We start from the raw sequence: 21,895 nt of genomic DNA on the forward strand, positions 1-21,895 counted from the left end.
TCCCTTCTTAATTGAAGCCAAAGTCAAACAGGTCATCTCTTCCTTTGGCTATATACACCTTATTCTTTCACTGAACCCTCAGATGACTTGGCTTCAGAACATCTCATTATTCTGAGCATGTTCCAGCTTGTCTGTTTTCTCCTTAAGTATATCTAGAATTGAACACAACTTCTCAGAAGAAGTCAGTTGGGATAGAATAGCATCAGTGGCTATCTTCATTCTGGACAATGTATTTTTTTTAACACTAACATATACTGTCAGTCAACTCGTATTGAGCCTGAATCCTTTTCAATCTTCAGGACTTGGCCAAATCTTGCCAAATTGCCTTTATCCTATACATGTATAAATGCTTTTTAAAAAGTACAGAATCTTCCAATTACACTTTTTCCCAATTTCATCTTGCCAAATTCTTTCCATTATACCATCTCATCAATTTTTTTTTGAATAGTAGTTCTCTTTTTTTCATTATTTTATTATAACTTTTTATTTACAGGACATATGCATGGGTAATTTTTCAGCACTGATAATTGCAAAACCTTTTATTCCAATTTTTACCCTCCTTCCCCCCACCCCCTGCCCCAGATGGCAGGTAGACCAATACATGTTAAATATGTTAAAGTATATATTAAATATAATATATGCATACATGTCCATACAGTTATTTTGCTGCATGAGAAGAATTGGATTTTGAAATAATGTACAATTAACCTGTGAAGGAAATAAAAAATGCAGGCGGACAAAAACAGAGGGATTGCAAATGCTATGTCGTGGTTCACACTCATTTCCCAGAGTTCTTTCACTGGGTATAGCTGGTTCTATTCATTATTGAACAAATGGAACTGCTTTGATTCATCTCATTGTTGAAGAGAGCAACATTCATCAGAATTGATGATCATATAGTATTGTTGTTGAAGTATATAATGATCTCCTGGTCTTGCTCATTTCACTCAGCATCAGTTAATGTAAGTCTCTCCAGGCCTTTCTGAAATCCTCCTGTTTTTCTGAAATCCTTCTGCTGGTCATTTCTTACAGAACAATAATATTCCATAATATTCATATACCACAATTTATTCAGTGGTATCCACTCAGTTTCCAGTTTCTGGCCACTACAAAGAGGGCTGCCACAAACATTTTTGCACATGTGGGTCCCTTTCAATCCTTTAAGATCACTTTGGGATATAAGCCCAGTAGTAACACTGCTGGATCAAAGGGTATGCACAGTTTGATAACTTTTTGAGCATAGTTCCAAATTGCTCTGCAGAATGGCTGGATGTATTCACAATTCCACCAATAATGTACCAGTGTCCCAGTTTTCCCAGATCCCTTCCAACATTCAGCATTATCTTTTCCTGTCATCCTAGCCAATCTGAGAGGTGTATAGTGGTAAATCAAAGTTGTCTTAATTTGCATTTCTCTGATCAATAGTGATTTGGAACATTCTTTCATATGAGTGGAAATAGTTTCAATTTCTTCATCTGAAAATTGTCTGTTCATATCCTTTGGCCATTTATCAATTGGAGAATGGCTTGATTTCTTATAAATTAGAGTCAATTCTCTCTATATTTTGGAAATGAGGCCTTTGTTAGAACCTTTGACTGTAAAAATGTTTTCCCAGTTTATTGTTTAATGGTAGCTCTCTTATTCAAGGCATTATTCATTGCTTTCAACTTTGTGTTTTCCACAGATTGAATAATCATGTCTTTCATTGATTTATTCATTCATTGGTAAAAAGATCAAACAGTCTGATCAAGACTGTTCAAGATCAAGAAGAGGTCTGGAATATGTAACAAGTAATTTCTTTTCTGGTTAATGATGAGTCAACAATGAATTCTCCCTACAAATCAGTTTCCAATCTGGTAAATTATTTCAATCAAATTAATCAAATAAATAAATGAGTCAAAATGATGAGGCTAAAAACAAAGTGAGATATCAGTTGCTGGGTAAAGTGCAAAGCTTTGCTGTGACTTGGTGCTTACTTACCAAGAGACTTTGAACCTGTGACACCATAAAGGAAGCATGGCATTATAGATAGAGAATTGGCATGCCAGATAGGGAGACAGATCTAAAACTTATCCATGGTATACATTGAATGTCTGATATAACTCTTTTGTGTTCCAATCAACATACTAAGACTATAAGCTGAAGAGAAGGTACATACCTGTATTTTTAGAGAATGTTTTCTCACTGCAAGTTCCTACTATATCAGTAAAATAAGTTTGTTCACTAATCCAATTTTTCTTTACGTTGTTCACTTGGCTATTTGAAAATAACCTCAAATGCTTCCCTGAATTCCGGTTTTGCTAAAATGTTCCTTTGTAATAACCCTGTCACCAAATCCAGATGTTAGCTTGTTGAAACTTGTTGTGAAAAGGATACTAGGCCTTTTCTCTGTGGCCCCAAGTTATATATTGATAGATTCCTCAGCTCTCCTTTTATATTATAACATTAACTGATATTCAGTCCTGCAGCATTTCTGCTCTCTGTTGTTACCCCAAGATCAGTTCCAGGAGTAATTTAATTACTCTCTACAAAGATTATGTTTGCTTGTTTTTCCCTCTGTGTAAGATGCTCACCTCAAACTTTTAAATGTATTTCTTCTGACCAGATTACTTGAAAGCAATGAAGGGAGCTGGAAGTGCTTTTATCATTGCTCAATTTCAGTTTCATCTTATGTTATCCATTTCATTTTTTGGCAGAATCCTTTTCAGGCTGAAAATTATCATTCTTGATGAAAAAAAAGGAGAACCAAGAAGACTTGGGGAGTTCAGCATTGTACCTGAGCTCTTCAAAGAATCTCACTAATCCAAACACTGAGCACATCTCTTCTGTGGTGTGACTTATAATTTTCAATGTCTTGGTTTTCCATAGCATTTTTTTTTTGGTCAGCCTTACCTCTTTGGTGAATTTTAGCCTTTAGCACTCTTCTTTCAGGACAATAGATTTTTTAAATTTTTATTTAAATTTTTGGTATTTCTTCAATGATGTCTTAATTTCTGTCTTTTGAACTGGATTTTTACCAAACTTAAAATCGCCATAGAACCAACCACTTATGCAGCAGTTATTTTCTTTAAGAATCTTCTCTTCTACTTCTACTCATTCTCCTTGAAGTTTTTCATGCTCCTAGAATCAATATTTCATTTGAAATTGCTACCATTAATCTTGATCAAATTTTTCTGAGTTCATAGCTCTACCATACCTAGATTTTCTTTGAACTTCTTGAAATGCTCAGTTATACATTGACCATGAGCAGCATTTCCAATTTTGCATGATTTGGGCTGGCCTACCTTGATTGTTGAGTCAATGAAAACATAATCAAATAGCTGTCTTTGGGTAATTGCCCTCAGACCACCAATAAGATGAGGTTTCATACACTCCAGCACCATCCATCTCGTCATTTTGTTACTTGCCTCCTCCTTCTGTTCACTCCATTTCTCCCTCTTTCCACTTCTTGTACTGCCTTAATTAATCAAATAAATGTTAATAATGTTCTCTGTTAAAAGAATACAAGTTCACTATCTCTTTATTACCTGGACTCCAGTCCCCACAATTTTTCTGTCATTAGATGAAGTCCTTGAGGATAGCAGCCATCTCACATTTTCACTTCAATCCCCAGATCTGAACATCACTGATCACTTAGGAAAAGCTATGAGAGCAAATATGTAAAACCAAGATATATACAATCTAATCAATACAGATCAGTAAAGACTTCTTGTCAATGATGGAATTTTAGCTGCAATTTGAGAGAAGCCAGGAAGTAAAAAAGAGAAAATATTTCAAATATGGGAATAACAAAAGCAAATTCTGGAGCCTGGATATTGGGTGGAAGAAATAGAAAGAAGGCAGGAGTCATGGGATTCCAGAATATATGGAGATGGGGAGTAGAGAGTAAAAGGTAAGAGATTAGAAAGGGAGGAGGGAAACAAAATTATAAAGGCTCTGGAATGACAGATGACAGTCCATTTGATCCTGGAAGAAATGATAACAGCTACTGGAGTTTCATGAACTAGGAGATTGACATGGTCAGAAGACCCAGCACAGGAAGCATAAAGTAGTCATCAGATGGGGGGGGGGGGGCACCAAGAAAGAAGAGTTTCTGAAACTTTTCTTCAAGAAACTTTTGTACCACAAGTTTCTCAATGTCTGATCTTTCTGGAATCTGTTTTCCATGGCCACCAAAAAATTTGAGGTTTGATTGAATACTTGTGTTGGATATTTCACAATTTCACTCTGTCCTTTTGGTTTTCAGAGCTCTGTGGCTCTTCCACTCTGGAATCATTGGTCAGAGTTCTAGAAAAGCCTAAAAAAGCCTTTCATCTCTGAGCCCTATTTGAGTTCCTATGTGTTTCTTCCTCACTTTTCCATGGCTTACATTTCTTCAATGCTACCAAGGTTTCTTTTTTTCTTCTTCTTCTTCAAGCCTTGAGCCCTTTGACAATCAACCTGATCAAGTTTATAGACCTTTTCTCAGAATCATACTTTTAAATACTTGTAGGAAATGCTAACTTTCCTTTAGAGGTTAGTGACAATAAAATGTAATGAGTTTCTCATCCATGTTCATAATCCCTTTGTGTGTGCAGAGGAGGGGGGGCAAAGAGGAAAAGTAAAGAACATTTGCATTAGATATTCTTATTCTAGCTTTCCCTGTCTCCAGTCTCTCTCTTCTTGATTGGTCTAGCTTAAGTAAAATTCCCTTTTTCAGATTTCAGCATCATAGAAAGATCCTAAAAAGCTCTGGATAGTGCATTTTAGAGGAAGATAAAATATTTCAGTGGATTGTGAGATTACACTAAACATGTGATTACTCCTTCCCATGATAAAAGAGCTATATCCAAAAAAGCCACTTTTTTGGCTATTTGAAATTTCCTTATTGTAATATGAATGACTGGTTTTGATTAAAACTGATCAATTTTATTTGTATACTCTCATATTTTTATATCTGAATACTTTTTTTTTTAACCATATGACTACCCAGCATCTCACTAGTTGAATGAAGCCATTTACTGGAACCATTCAGCTCCAAGGTCTGAGAACAGAGGAAGCCCCTATTAAAGCATGTGCTTGGAGGTTCCTGTCATGCCCCAGCACATGGGTGATGAAGGGAGCTGCTATCTTCCTCATTATTCATAGCCAATGGAGTAGGTCCAAGAACCTGTAGGAAGCATGCGTGTTTGTGGGCAACCAAACACCAAACACACATTGGCTAGAAATAAAATACTCAGTCAAAGGAAAAGTTGAAAGAAGGAAGAATGTTCTAGTGAGTAGACTCTGGGGAGGAAAAGGGAATTTACTGTTCCTTTCATGGAGAAGACAGTTTCCCCGCAACAAGAAGGCATGAAACTATCAACAACAAACACATTCATTCCACAGAGAGACCAATAGCATTTATGCTGGACATATCTGTTTCCTTATTTCTCAGGTCTCTGCTTCTCTTTGTTTTCTTCCTGATGTTTTTGCTACTTTACCCCTCATTTTCTCTTGATTTCACTTGATCCTCCATCCTCCTGAATTATTTAACTCAAATTTAGTTTCCCAATGATAGACTGCTGGACAGTGTCACTGAATGAGACAAGGGTGCTATTGAAGTTGTCATTTGTTAATGTCTTCTTTCAATGATGAAGTTGGCTCTTTTAACCCTATGTAATAAGATGTTCAAGATAGTGAGGAACATTAAAATCATAGATAATAGATTTTAAGTTGGAAAGGACTCTCAGAGGTCATTTTAGTTCAATCACTGAGGAAAGTAAGGCATAAGAATTTGACTTGCGTAAGGTCATGCTAACAGTACCAAAATAAAGTGGACTAAACCCAGAATCTCTGAGTCTACTATTTTTCCTTTGTATTTGCTGCTTCATCATAAAATGATCAGCTGAAAAAAAGAGAGAATATTCTGTAGAAGAGAAGGCTTATTATGGAGGAAGGGGGATGATCACTTTCCTCAAATATTTTATTTGTTGTCCTTTAGAATAGGATTAGACTTACTACATATCATCATTGTTTAATGAACAATCTGGGCATTTTCTCCAGTTGTCTCAGATGTATGTGTGGATGTATATGTGTGTATATTTTGTTCATGAATGAGATAGGATGACACCTGGGGGTAGTAAATCCCATTTCCCTGGAAGTCTTACAATGAAGACTAGATAGCCATTTAATCGGCCACTTAGAGATGGAATCATGCTTTGGGAACTGATCAGACTGGATGAGCGCTGGGTTCCATTCCAGCTCTAGAAATGACGGTTAAACTGTAAATAATATAATAGCAATAGCATAACTACTTCTGCTTTGTCCTAGATAAAACCAGAACTAAAGCATGATCTAGTCTACCAACGAAACTTTGCTTGAATCTTGAAGCAATTACCTGTCCTAGTGATATTTCAATTTATAAAATATGATGACTTTTAAAAAAATGAATTCCATAGCATTTTCTTTCTTCTTCTGATTCTTTCCTAAATCATCCAGGTTATAAACTGTGTTATTCTAACCTCCCAGATGCAGCTCAACAGTTTGGATTTAGAATTATAAAAGAGAAGAAATTTGCTATCCACCTCTGAGGATATAGAAAGGAGTGATTTGGAAAGGGTTAGAAGTAACTTCAAATGAAAAATGTGTCACTCTTTGTTACATTGCAGCTCCTATTTTCTACTTTACTTTTATCACAACAACTAATGAGAAGAGTTTGGTAAAAGAAGCTGAGACTGGTGTTTGCTACTCACTCTGTGAAATGTCATGATGAATAATACAGTGTGTTTTGGCTTGCTTGGAACTTTGAAATCTGATTTTTTTTAAAAAAATGATCATTGTCTAGTTTGTGCCTAATTTATTGAACAGCCACTATTTCTCCTTAGGATAGAGATTATTCATTATATTTGTATTTTTTTATTTCAAGTGCTGGCATAGAGTAGGCATTTAATAAATATTTGTTGATAATTAAGACTACTATGCACAGCAATACTGACAAAGGATGCTGAGTCATTTGGAAAACCATGCAAGAAAGGGACAAATATGGATCCTGCTGACAAGAGGCTCACATTCTAATGGGGAGACAGCACAAAAACAATATGTATCCACATGCGTGTAGACATACACATACTTGCCTACATTTATATGTATATCTATGCACATATATACACATAATGCAAATAGAATCATTTAAATATCCCTTTTTCTGTAGTCACACAACTGCTGCTCTTATTTTAGGTTGTTAACAACTCTCCCCTGAATTACTACCACAACCATCTTCTTTCTGATTGTTCTCTTTGCCTCATTTCTCTATATTCTAATGAGACTCATAGTAATAGGGCTGGGAAGCTGGAAAGCTATCTTATAAATGTTAAGATGTGTCACCACACTTTAAACATGAAGTTTTGCTTAGCAAGGACTGTTCCTCACACATGAAATGCTTTCCTTCTTCACCTCCATCTCTTCAATCTAATTGGACACCCTCTTCAGACATTGCAAGAAAGTGGAGGAACACATGACCTGCTGCAGTTGCCCAAATGAAAGACATGCTCTCATAAAAGGAAAAAGTCCCTTTCAAAGAGGTCTTGCCAATAATCATTATTATCTTCCTTGGTGAACTATATCCACATTGTCTTGTCCCTAAAATGAAAACTGGAGTTTAAGTGCTTTATCACATCATAAAGAGTAGTTGTAGTTCTGAGAAATTGGCTTTCTAAAGAATTTCCTGGGAAGCAGATTCATGTAATTGAATGTCTTCCTCTACATCAGTTTACATTTTATTTAAAACAGTCAAAACTAGTTTACATATATGAATAATCTAGAAATAATGTTTGGAAAGAATGGTAAGGGCTTTTATTTTGTCCCTAAGCTCAAAATAAGTCATTACCAGGCAAAACTCTTGGATCAGATTTCATTGAATTTAAACATGATGATTGTTCATATTCTTTATTTTACTCAAATAATTAATATTACAATTATTTCAAACTTATATGAAAGAAAATTTACTTTGCAAATGAACATATAAAAGATTCTAAATAAAAGACTTAATAAAATGTAGGATGCTCTTGGTATGAGAAATTTTTAAAGGATGAGAATAAAAAGCTTCACTTTTCATTATCCTCACAGCTGTCAGTGCTTTCTCCTCCCACCACAAATTACCTTGCCATTATTTTGCGTGTGTATATATTATATTTGTGTTGTACACTTGTATTTTCAGGGGAGAGGGCTTTTAGATTTGATTTTGTATCCTAGTACCCATCACAGTATCTGGTATGTGATGTTTAGTAGGTGCTTAGTGATTTCTTGATTATTGTGACATAATTGAGGAGTTATGAGCTGATGGCTTCATCTTTGCAGGTGAAGAATAAGATGAGAATAAGATGAGATCCTTTGCTAAAATGGGGGAAAGTTGGGATAGGTGTTTTGAAGTAGAAGGAAAGGATGGAATGTGTTGGCACACACCTGCATCTCCACTCTTGGGAAAGTTGAGGCTGGCAGAAATGCTTGACTTTGTGAGATTTGAGTTGCATTGTCCACACCAAGTTTTGCACCAACCCCTGGGGGACAGGGGGATATCTGGCTGCATATGGAAGGGCAAATTGGTCTTGCCTGGGAAAAATAGAACCAATGTCAAAAGAAACAGCAGAAGATGAAAGTGTGGAAGAGCGAGAGGAGGAGGAAAAGGAGAAAGAGGAGGAGGAGGAGCAAGAAAAACAGAAGGAAGAAGAGGAGGAGATTGAAATAGTTCATGGTTATCAAGAAGAGTAAAAATTTTGGTGGGAAGCCCTTAAGAGTCCAATAATGACTGGCATGAGACTCAGGCAGCATGATCGTTGGGCTTTCTCTAGCAGAATTAGCACTGAGGGCAGTACCTGACACATAGTAAGCACTAATAAATGTTGACGATTGATTGATTGAGTTCAGCAACACATAGGCTGGAAAAGAGAAGCTGGTTGAGGAGAGACATTCTGAGATAGAATCTTTTTAAAGAATTCTGGCATCCCTTTGGAGAGAGCAGATGACCAATAGCCACCCTCAAGTCTTCATTGCCCTTTCCCTTACCTCATTTATCTCTGAGAAAATAATCAGTCACATCCAGTTATAGTCATTATCTGTTTTTGAAATCATAGAATATAATGGCCTAAGTGATTCCATCTTCTGCAGTTTCAAACATTAATAAATGAAAGTTTTCAGAAGCACCATCACAATCACTTAGAGAAATTCAAACATTTAGACAGAGGTCTGACTCCTGGCATTAGTCTAAATTTATATTTATCTTTAGCTAATCCTTGCCTTCTTTATGAACCAAGCAAAATTCAGGTCAGTAGAAATGTGGGTAAAGAAACAATCATCCCAACTAAATTATTAAAAATAGCTTAATGAGTTGGGAAAAAATAGTAACAAAGTTCATTTGGAAGAACCAAAGGTCAGAAACTTCGAAGAAATCAGGGGGACAAAAGATGTACAGGAAGCAGATTCAGCAGTATCTGACCTTAAACTCTATTGTAAGCGAAAGCATTGTTGAAGTAGAAAAAAATAATAATTTTGATTATTTACAATTCAAATTTCATTGTACAAATAAAACTTCTGTAGCACAGAATAAAAATAATAAATATGGGAATAAATATAAATAATTTTGTTTGTTTATTTATCTCTCAAATAGGATATGATTGGGTTGGAATCCTGCTGTGGTGTAGGAAATGTTGAACTAAATGTTTGCACGTTAAGATAATATGGAAAGACTAGGGCTTATGATGAAAATACTCTCCATCTTCAGAAAAACAGATGCTAGGAGGAAATAAATATAGTACAGGATTACATGTATGAGTGGATATGTGTCTATATATAATTACATGTATGTTTATAGGTATCTGTATCTGTTTATGTGTATATATGTAAAATATGATAATTGTAAATATATACATACACATGATGTCGCCTTCTGTAAGATGGTGGGGAGAGGAAGGAAGAAAAAAATTACAAAGTGCATAGCAGAGAACAAAAGAAAACAAATAAGGAAGCAAAGAAAAGTTGGACAGCTTGGAAAACAATGTATAGTATTATGGAAATTTATTGGTTTATATTGAATCTTCTCATATTTTGCTGTGCATATGGCATTTTTTTCTTTCTCATTTTGTATTTACATTTAAAATAAAAAAGACATAAGAAAAAATAATAAAATAAAAAAAATGATACTTATTAAAGTAGATTGTGGTGTCTTTTAGTGGATAGATATGGGGACCAGAAGTTGAGGCAGGTTATATGTGGTTCACCAACACTTCTAGTTCTTTTTCAAATGAAATATGTACAGTCTGGCAATATTTTGCTCATTTTTGATTTGTGCTGGTGATTTTTTTCTAACCCTATGTATATCTATTAGATTTTAGGTTTGTTATAGTAATCCTTCATTCCAGCTTGATAAGAACTTTTTCTATTCTAATTCTGTCATCGAAAATGTTAGCCATACCTATCACCTGCACGTCATTTATTAACTTTATAAACAATTTGAATGTTCATTCCTATAAGAAGGAATAAGAAAGAAATATAAGTAAATATTTCAAACTTTCAGTGGGGCCCTTGATATTGGTTTCTACTTAACTTCTCCAAAACAAAAGATTAATAAAAAGGTCCACAAATCATCTCCACAAGTACTGAATGGGAGAGACATGGCTAGCAGTTGTCATTTGGGAAAAAAAAAATATCCCTAACTGTCCTCAGCCCTCTACAAGTCAGGGTAACAAGGATCTAAAACCCCAGAGTATGAAGGGATCTTGGAGGACATCAGATCCAACTCTCTCAAAGGACAGGAGATCTACATCTTGGGGAAATACAGCGACTGTACAAGTTTATCCAGGTGGTTAAAAAAAAGCAGAAGGAGAATTTGAATCCAAGTTTTCTGAACTGGTTCTACTTTTATCCTTCAGCATTTTCTCCTTCTGTATAACAAGGGGCAAGGACAAAAATGTTTTTTCCTCAGTGCCTCCTCTATGGAAAAAAGTTATTTGTACTTTCCTTTCTCTGTTATTAATGTTTTTCTGTTGGCATAGCTCCAAATGCCAGACTGTCCTACACTGGACTGATAAAAGACCCATAGAGACTGAAATGAGTCCCAGTAATTTGAGAGCAATGGGACTGATTAGATCCTGACACTTGAGACACAATTGGGATAGGTATCAACCTTTTATTTTCAGATCCTTCAGTTGTGAGCCCAAACATGTGCTCAACCTCATATGTTGAGAAAAGGGTGGGGTTTTCAGGACCCTTCAAACCTTACCAAAATGGCAGCAAATTGTGTCTCTTCTACCTTCAGCAAATTAGCTAAATGCTTACAAATTTAGATTCCACATACACCTAAGACTCAAAGCATGCAAAAAAGGGAATGGAAGGGAATGGAGGAGAGGGGGCCAGAATATGTTTGTCAGATTCCACTTATTGCAGAAAGCCCACCCTGACTTTCATAGTGTTGGAAGATCTCATTGCATTTAATTAATTTAAAAAATATTCTGGCTATTAACTATGATAACAATTTTAATAGCTCAGTTATAAGCTTAGAACCAACTTTACATACATTACTCCACTTAGAGATTCCCCACCCCTGCCCCATATTGGTACCTAATGAAGTCGCCTATAGACTGGAAGTTATATGGAAGTAATAAGCTCATAGGATGATTTGACTTTAGTCTAGGAGACATCTAGACATCAGAGATCACCTTTGTCAAACTTTACCCAAAGTGAAGATCTTTTTTTTTTTTTTTTAAATAAATTGGATGGTTTTCCTATTATATGGAAAGACAATTTTTAACATACGTTTGCAACAAATTTGCTTTCTAAATTTTCTCCTTCTGTCCCTTCCTCTTCCCTAAAATGGTAAGCAATTTGATATAGGTTATATATATGTGCAGTCATGTAAAGCATATTTCTATATTAGTCATATTGTGAAAGGACAAACAGAACAAAAGGGAGAAAAAACAACAAAAATAAAGTGAAAATACTACACTTCAATCTGTGTTCAGACTACTCTATCAGTTCTTTTTCTGTATGTGGATAGCATTTTCTATTATGGGAAGAAGAGATCTTGCTGATTACAATTCCTGAGTCATACAGCTTTGATAGAAGGAATGTTGAAAAGTATATTGGAACATTCCATTTTTGGCCAGACTTTTTGAACATTGAGGAATAGTTTGGTTTCCCCTCACCATTCTGGCTGCTTACCCCGGAATGTGGTCCAATTTGTCAATAATCTTTCTAAAATGTGAGACACAGCTCCAGATATAGTTATTAGTGTCTTTGAGTCTTACCTCTACTTTATTCTAAGAGAATATTATTTCCCAAATCCCACTATTTTTACTTTCAAAAAGGCTCCTCATTTTTGTCTCATGTTCAATTCAATTCAGCTAATTCTCATTAAGTAACTATTATGTCCAAGAACCTTTTAGATGCTAGGGATATAAGAACAAAAATGAAGAACATGCTGTATTTAAGGAATTTACATGCAATGAGAAGAAATAGATTACAAATCTGCATGGAATATATTCCCTTCCTGCCTGTCTTCAATTATTTCATTTTCTGTCCCCAAAACATAATCTTTTTCATGTTGTTCTCTGATGGACTCGGCCAGAATCAACAGCTCTTTTAAATACGTCTTGCTATCATTACCTTTATATCTCTTTGATTAATTTTCTACTTTGTATTATAAGGAGATTCTGGAAAAATGAATGACTCAGAAAACTTTGGGCTCCATATTTTTTTTTCAGAAAAAGACAAAACATCACCTCAGAGTCAATGTATAGCAGCAGAAATAAAGTTTAAAAGTCAGGGTAAAGCAGTTGTCCTCCTAAGACAACCTGGGGATATTCCAGGACAAAAAACTGGGATGGAAGGTAGCCTCAGCCTCAGGAATTTTCACCTCACTGATAGTGAGGGAGACCAAGGACTTGAAAGACCCTTTCCTTGTCGAGGAATATCAAGCACAGCTGAGCTGACCAGATAAGATCTGTGGCAACGGGGGCAAAGAGAGTAGCACAGACCTGGCGAAGATAGTAGCAAAGGGGCAGGGACCCTGATAAATATAGACTTTTGCAGGAGAATAGTCTCTGATTTCAGTTCCAGGGAAGAGAGGACAGTTGAAATTTGCAGCCATCAGAAGGATTATAAAAAGGATTGAGGAGCATAGTAATGGCTTGAGGATAAAAAGGAGTGCCTAACATTGGGCTCAACAGAGTTTAGAAAGTGACAATAAGAAAGACTATATTGAATTACTTGCCATCTAGAGGAGGGGGTGTGGGAAAGAGAGAAGAAAAAATTGGAATAAAAGGTTTTACAAGGGTGAATATTGAAAACTATGCATATGTTTTGAAAATAAAAAAAAAGAACAAAAACTAAAAAAAAGAAAGATTTGATATTGATATTTAGATTTATCATTCCTCAAACCTTGGGACCAGAATGTGATAATAATAATAAACTCCCTAAAAACAAAGGGAAAATAAAAATAAGTAAGCAAAGGAGAAAGAACTCAGCCATTGATAGCTATTATGGGGATAGGAAAATTCTGGGTTCATATTCAGAGAAAGATAATGGAGTTTAAAATGCCACTCCTTTTTTAATGAAAAATATTAAGTGGCCAAAAGGCCCAAAGGACTTTTTGGAAGAATTTTTAAAAGGATTTCAAAATAAAATAAGAAAGTTTAAGGGGGAAAAAAAAATAAGATAGATCCAAGAAAATTGAGGAAGTCGGCCAACTGGAAGGCAGAAACTTAAGGAAGGGGGAAATTAATGGCTTTAGAGGATACCAAAAATAATAAAACAAAAACAAAAAAGTAGAAGAAAATGTGAAATATCTCATCAGAAAAATAATTGAAGAGAGAAAATATACAAAGAGGTGGAATTATATTGTAAATTACAGTTAAAAAAAGAATCTCGATACAATATCATAATAAACTATTAAAGGCAATTGTCCTGAAATTCTAGAAGAATAAAGCAGAAATAGAAAAAAAAAATCCACTTATCTCCACCTGAAAGATATTATGGGAGGAAAACTTTACAGGAGTAAAAGTTTTAAAGCTCCCAAGATAAGGAAAAAATATTGCCAGCAACAAGGAAAAAATTAATACCTCAGAACTATGATCAGGATCACACAAGATCCAGAAGCTACTATGCTGAAGGACATAAAACTTGAAACACTTTATTTCATAAGGCTAAAGAAGACAACCAAAGGTAACTTATCCAGCAAAGTTAAGTATAAAAATGAATGAAAAATTTAAAAAAGAACATTTAAGAAATTGAAAGTCTTTCATTATTTGTGACAAAAGAGCAGAATTTGATGGAAAATTCAACATATAAGGTCCAGGAGAAACAGAAGGTAAACATTAAAGACCAAAGGAACTCAATAAGGTCAAAATGTGTAATGTGAAAATATTAGCAGTAGTCTCATGATTGTCATCATTATTTGGGTAGTTTGAAAGAAAAGCTTGGACTGAGCTGTGTGTGATGGAATGATTTAAAAAAAAAGTCATAGGGAGAAATAAAAAAAATGAGTAATTCTCTCACATGAGACATAAAAATAAATTGATACAGATGAAGCAAGAAGAGAGAATTGGTAGTGCTAGAACCTTATTCTCATCAGAAATGGGCTAAAGAGGGAATGGCACACATCTAGAAAAGGATATAAACATTTTGCAGATTTAGAAAAAAGAGACTTTAGGGAATAGAATAGGAAGGACCATTTAAAAGAGTGTGTAGATTAAAAATCAGGAAGGGAGGAAGGGAGAAATTATTTGAAAGATAAGAGGATTGGTAGAGAGGAAAAGGGGATTTTTAAAGTTTTGAGTAGAATAAATAGAGGAAGTTAATGGTTAGAAGTAAATTAGATGAGGAAGGAGGAAAAGGGAAAATAGGGCAAAAAGAATAGTGAATAATAGCACGAGAAAATATAAGAATTAATTATAACTTAGAATGTGAATTGGATAAATTTACCCATAAAACAGAAATGGATAGCAGAATGAATTAAAAATCTGAATTCAACTATGTCATTTTCAAGGAACATAATAAAACTGAGAGACTCACACAGAGATAAAGAACTAGAGTAGAATTCATTATGTAAAAAAGGAATAGTTATAATTTAAAATAAGATTTAAAGATAAAAATAGAGGAACTACACTCAATTCCATATTGTTCTAGAACATTTAAAGTAACTAGACAGCATAAAATAACTTGAAAAGATACCTGCCAAAACAGACACAGGAACTACATGAACATAAGCAAATACTTTTTATACAAAATTAGATTTAAATAATTAGTAAAATATTCATTGTTCATGAGTAGAGTCAATTTAAGTTAAAAAATGAATTTTAACTAATCTGTTCATTCAATACCATGTCAAATAAGTTATTAAAATTATTAGAAAAAAATAATAAAATTCATTTGGAAAAACAAAAATCCAAGAATTTCAAAGAAACTAAAAAGAAAAAATGTAAAAGGAGGAGATGCAGTAGTACTTTAAACTAAGACCATTTTCGAAGTGTAAAATGAATAATTTTGATTATTTTAAATAAAACGTTCCTTTTAAAAATGAAACTAATTAACCAATAATAGAAGAAAAGCACAAAATTAGGGAAAACAACTTGAATAGACAGATAGAAAGTGGTTGTGATGAAATATTTCTGCGATATAAAAAATGATGAGCTGGTTGATTTTGTGGTAAAAACCAACATGCAAAGGTTAGATCTATGAAGGAAGATGTTATTTGCCTTCAGAGAAAGAACTAATAAATGGAAATATATGTATTATGAATATGTGTATATGTATATATATTTTTGTGCATGTATATACATATATATATACATATGCATTTTTGCATTGGCATTAAGTTGTGTCCTCTTGAGTGGAGGGAGCAGGGAAGGAGAAAAAAAAATACAAAGCACATAGCAGAGAAAAAAGAAAAGCTAGAAAGAAGAAGAAAATCTGGGTGGCTTTTAAAACAGTGTGTTAGATTTATTATATAGGTTTTCATAAAATTAACATTTATTGTTTTATATTGAATCTTTCATCCTTTGTTGTGTACATGGAAATGTTCTCTGATTTTTTACTCATTTTTATATTTAAGTTTATATTTAAATTAAATAATTAAAAAGTGTAAAAATAATTTGTATTATAGCAAATATTTAAAAACAATAATATCTTTATAAGATGCTTTCACTAAATGGTTTTTTTTGGTGCATTAGGAAATGGACTAAGCATAGTGGATACAGTGTACTTCATAACTAGAAAGACTATTAAATCTTGCCTCTGACACATGCTGGCTGTTTCACTCTGAGCAAGTCACTTCCCCTCTGAGTGCACTAGACTTTGTGACTGTGTTCAACCACCTCTTTCTTCTGCCACTGTGCTTTCTCCCATTGGTTAAATGTTCTTCCTCCATTTTGTGGAAGAACTCAACTCAGCTAAATAAAGGACTTTTCATTTCCCATACTTTTCTGTTGTGTCCCTACATGGATACCTTTTCCCTTCCCTTCCCCCACCTACTTCCTTTTTTGGCAATTGTCTCTTCCAATAGATTGCAGGCTCCTGGAAGGTAAGAGTTTGCTTTCATTTTCAGTATGTTTGCATTCTCAGTAGTTATCATGTCTATTTCTTAGGACGGATTTAATAAATGCTCTTTGACTTGACTTAATCTGAATTAGACTTTAAAATGAAGAGAAAGAGCCAACAAGTATTGGTAAAGAAAATTGTCTCATTGGGAGTTCCTTTTATCAGTGAAATCATAGATCTAGTTTCCTATTTTCATTTGGTTCAACAACCAAATAAGACAGACAATTATAATTTTTATTATCCACATTTTTAAATTAAAATTTGTTATTTTCAAAACACATGCATGGATAATTTTTCAACATTGACCTTGCAAAACCTTGTATTCAAATTTTTTCCCCTTTCCCCACCCCTCTCCTAGATGGCAAGTAATCCATTATGTATTAAACATGGTAAAATATATATGTTAAATCCAAAATATGGATACATATTTATACAATTGTTGCACAAGAAAAATCATATCAAAAAGGAAGAAAAAAGAAGAGAAACAAAACAAAATGCAAACAAACAACAACAAAAAAGAGTGAAAATGCTATGTTGTGATCCACACTCAGTTCCTATAGTCCTCTCTCTGGGTGTAGATGGCTCTCTTCATCACAAGATCATTGGAACTTAACCACATTTTTTTTTAACCAATGAGAAGACTGAGACTTAGTATGGTTAAGTGGTTCATGATAATTTTGTCATTTATATCTCTATTTAATCTCCTCTAATACATTTTAAATTTTTGGATGATAATAATTATGATTTCTTTCATCTTTGTATTCCTGGTCCTTAAAACAGTGTTTTGAAATTTGTAGGTAATCAATCCCTATGTGCTGATTTAAATCAAACAGGACAAAAGAAAATGGGATTATCATCATTTTAATGCTAGGTTCTTTATTGGGTCTGATGTAGCTTAAAATCGCATTAGCCTTTTTGGTAAGAAACACCATATTGCTGAATTATTTTAAATTATAATTTACTAAGAGAGCTGTGCATTCTCACTTTGCAAATATGAGTCTATATAGGAGTACAATTATGTGTAGATGTTCATGAGAACTTTTCTTGTTCAGTGAATTCAATCATGTCCAATTCTCTGTGATCTCATTTGGAAAACCCCAAGTGGTAAAGATACTGGAGGGTTTGCCATTCCCTTATCTAGCTCATTTTACAGATAAGGAACTGAGATAAACAGTGTTAAGTATCCAAGATCATGCACTTATTGTCAGAGACCAGATTTTAACACAAATCTATGAGTTTTCCAGATTTCAGGTTCAGTAGTCTATCTGCTGTATCCTCCTGAGACCTAGGTGCCTACAATAACTATCTCTGATATTGCTAAGTGTCTAAAACAGATGTGACAAATGTTAATATTTATACCACTTCAAGATTAGTCAGCCTAAACCTTAACAAAACTGGAGTAAGGCTAAATTTTAAATTAATCAAGATGGTGTAGTGCTGGATTTAGAGTTAAGAGGACATGAATTTCAATCCAACTTCAGAAATGTACTAACATCCTAAACCTGGGCAAATCCCTTAATCTATTTGTCTCAATTCTTCATCAGTAAATTACAAATAATAATAATAGCATCTATCTTTCAGATTTATTGTGAGAAAATAATGAAATAATATTTGTAAAGTTTCTTTTGTTTTTTGTTTGCAATCTTTAAAGCATTATATAAATGCTAGCTCTTATTGTTATTTATTTCAAGGACAGAACATTGATGCAAGCAGCTAAAAGATCTGATCCCTTTCTGTCATTATTATTATTATTATGTATTATATTATTAAGAAAGATCAACAATATGATTACTAAATAAACAAAATTCATATGATAAATTCAAAGTAGCAAAAGATGGGATACAAGAGTAGGGCAGGGTAGAGAAAGCTGAAGTTATTCTTAACTGCTACCAAAAAGAAGTATAAAAGAATATGGGATAGAAAAATGAGAAAAAAGCCTGGAGCACATGAGAGGAACATCTTGAATCCATAAATTTGTCTATAATTAGAGTTCTTTACTTTTTTTCCAATTCTTTACCTGTAAGAATAGGTAGATAGGTAGGTAGATAGATGGCTAGATGGATAGAGAGACTGAGAGAGAGAGAGAGAGAGAGACACAGAGAGAAAGAAATGGAGAGACAGAAACAGAGAGACACAGAGGTAGAGATAAAGACAGGGAAATATGTATGTCTTAAATATAAGGAGGATTAATGGAGTAGAGTCTGTTGCCATGGGATAATGATACAGGGAATTTTTCCTGGGCACTACCTTAAAAAACATAGTAACTAATAACTCTTCATTTTAAGACATCTTTAAAAATTATCTTTTAAAAAAAATAAAAGTTTTTGTGAGTCCAGAGTAAGTTTCATTGTCTTCCTAACAATAAAAAGTTGTTAATTGCTTTTCAGTGATGTCTGACTCTTAATGACCCCATTGGAAGTTTTCTTTTTTATTTTCTTTTATTTTATTAAAGCTTTTTGTTTACAAAACATAAGCATAGGTAATTTTTCAACCTTAATCCTTGCAAAGCTTTCTGTTCTGACTTTTCCCCTCCTTCCTTCCATGCCCTCACCTACCTGGCTGGTAGTCCAATATAGGTTAAATATGTTAAAATACATGTTAAATCCAATATATGTATACCTATTTATACAGTTATATTGATGCACAAGAAAAATCGGATCAAGAAAGAAAAACAACCTGAGAAAGAAGTCTTTCTCTTTCACCGTAAAAACTATTTATGGTCAGAGTTCTTTTAGTTTTTTTACTCATTTTTTTTAAGTTGAGATCTGCTTTTGGGGCAAGGGAGATTGTCCAAACTTCTGTTACAAGTAGCAGTAGCTGCAGTGCTGACTCATTTCAGGTGCTGGGTGGGTATGGACAGGTCTGGTGAGATTCTGGCATTTTAGAATTCACTATTTACCTTTTGTGTTTGTGTTGGATGTTTTATAACTTCTCTGCTGATCTACTGGCTTGCAACCAGGGCAGAGTAGCCAACATTGCTGTATATTCCTCTCCCTGTAGATTCTTCAGCCCGATGCTGTATAGCCTGTACTTGGTGTCTGTATTCAGCCTGCTTGTGCTTGGCTTGTTTCCCTCCATGTCTGATTGAAACAGAACTTTTCTGGGGAGCTTTGAAATTATCTTCTGTTGGTAATTTGTTGCACTCCCAATATTCATGGATTCTGCCAGTCCAGAACTAATTCAGAGGCTGGATTTGGTAATTAGTGTGAGGGTCATGGTACAGCATCAGAAAGAAATGTACGTTCTCTCTGCCATCTTGGCTCTGCCTCTAAAAGGCCAATTAGGGTTTTTTATGAAAAAAATACTAAAGTACTTTGTCATTTCATTTTCCAGATCATTTTATAAATGAGGAAATTGAAACGAACAAATAAGCAAAAATAAGATTAAGTGACTTGCCTGGGGTCACACAGTTAAGTATCTAAGGTCAAATTTGAACTTACAAAGATGAATAACCAAGATGTTCAGACATTCCTTCCACTGTGGCACCTACATACCCCAAGAATAAGGTATCTTTGCTGTTTAAAGGGTGGAAATTTTTGATGTTTCTTAGCTAGAGGATGAGAAAAGGATTGGCCTAGTCCAAGAGTAACAAATTGTAGGGTCAGAATGATATTCATTCATTCACCTATATACAAAGCAATAGTGTATAAAACAAAAAAAATATATCTAAATGGGGCAAGAATGGAGCTTTCAGAGGTTATCCCAATCAAAAGTTTAATATTTAGAATGTTAAAGGATATGGTTTTCCTTCAATGAACTACGGTAGTGTTTTAGAATATTAAGTGCCTACAGCTAAAAGCAACATGAAATTTTCATCCCTTAAGTCTCTTTAATATTGTGTTTTGTTCTTTTTTTAGGTTAAAACTATCTTCACGAAAAAAGACATTCCACATAGAATATTATCATTGAGACATAAAGCCCTTCTTTCCCGTGCTTTATCAGAATTACGGAGAATAGAAACACCAATACCGGTCCCAAAGTTAAGGCACATAAAAAGTAAGTCACAGAAATCTTTTTTTTCCCCATTTCCCCCTTCAGTAAATTATCTGAATGAAAAAAAGTTAATGGTTTTGTTGAATCTTGGCACAAATTTCAAACCACAAAAACCATATATTGAGAATACTGGATAAAATTACATCTCTCATAATTGTATAGAGGTGTGTATATGTGGTGTGTTGTGTGTGCCGACACATATGTTTCAAATTTATCAACTTACTGTGTATGTTAAGGTGTACAGGCTGACCTTTCCAGTTTGGGCTGCAACATTACTCTGTTATTTTGAATAGCAATGTCTTTTCTCCAATCCCAATTATTTTAATTCTTTCCTTTTTTTAAAAAAAATATTTTATATTTCTGTTTTCCCTAGTTACATGCAAAACAACTTCTTTTTGGTTATAAATGTAAATTTAATTTAAAATATTTCCATATGACTCATGTTGGGAGACAAAAATCAAAACAAAAGAGAAAAATCACAAAAAAAGTGAAAATAATATATGTTGATCTATATTCAGTCTTCATAGTTCCCTCTCTGGATGCAGATGGCATTTTCCACCCAAAGTTTATTGTAATTGCTTTGAATAACTGAACCCCTGAGAAGAACCAAGACTTTCACAGTTGATCATTGCACAATCTTGCTATTGCTATATACAGTGTTTCCTGGTTTTGACTGTTTCACTCAGCATTAGTTTGTGTAAATCTTTCCAGGCCTTTCTAAAATCAGTATATTCATAATTTTTATAGAACAATAATATTCCATTACTTTTATACATCATAACTTATTCACCACTCCCTAATTGATGGGCATCTGCTCATTTTCTAATTCACAACTACAAAAAAAGCTGCTATAAAGATTTTTGTACATCTGGATCCTTTCCCCTTTTTGATGATTTCTTTGGGATACAGACCCAGTAGTAGCATTGCTGGGTAAAAGGGTATATACACAGTTTTATAGTCCTTTGGTCAGTATTTCGAATTGCTCTCCAGAATAATCGGATCATTTCACAACTGTATCAGCCATGCAATAATATCCCATTTTTCCCCACAGTCCTTCCAACATTTGTCATTGTTTTTTAACCATCGTCTTAGCTAATGTGATAGGTGTGAGATGGTACTTCAGGATGTTTTAATTTGCATTTCTCCAATTAATAATGAGTTGGAGAATTTTTTCATATGAGTGTAGATGACATATTTTGTCATATATGTCTGTTTTTATCCTTTGACCATTTATCAATTGAGAAATGGCTTGTATTCTTATAATTTTTGTCAATTCTCTATATATTTTAAAAACGAGGACTTAATCAGAACTACTGTCTGTAAAATTGTTTCTCAGCTTTTTGCTTCCCTTCTAATA

General features: G+C 34.0%; 1 protein-coding gene across 1 annotated transcript in view; it reads left to right on the top strand.

Annotated features, from left to right (window-relative positions):
* The window catches only part of LRRIQ3 (leucine rich repeats and IQ motif containing 3), a 199,190-nt gene that overhangs the window by 96,584 nt on the left and 80,711 nt on the right, over positions 1 to 21,895 (top strand). The window contains exon 6 of the transcript XR_004234226.1: positions 20,403 to 20,541. The gene's annotated coding sequence lies outside the window, so the exon portion shown is untranslated. The remainder of the gene's footprint in view (positions 1 to 20,402; positions 20,542 to 21,895) is intronic.

The sequence above is a fragment of the Sarcophilus harrisii genome, chromosome 4 (assembly GCF_902635505.1).
Source record: "Sarcophilus harrisii chromosome 4, mSarHar1.11, whole genome shotgun sequence".
Classification (NCBI taxonomy): domain Eukaryota; kingdom Metazoa; phylum Chordata; class Mammalia; order Dasyuromorphia; family Dasyuridae; genus Sarcophilus; species Sarcophilus harrisii.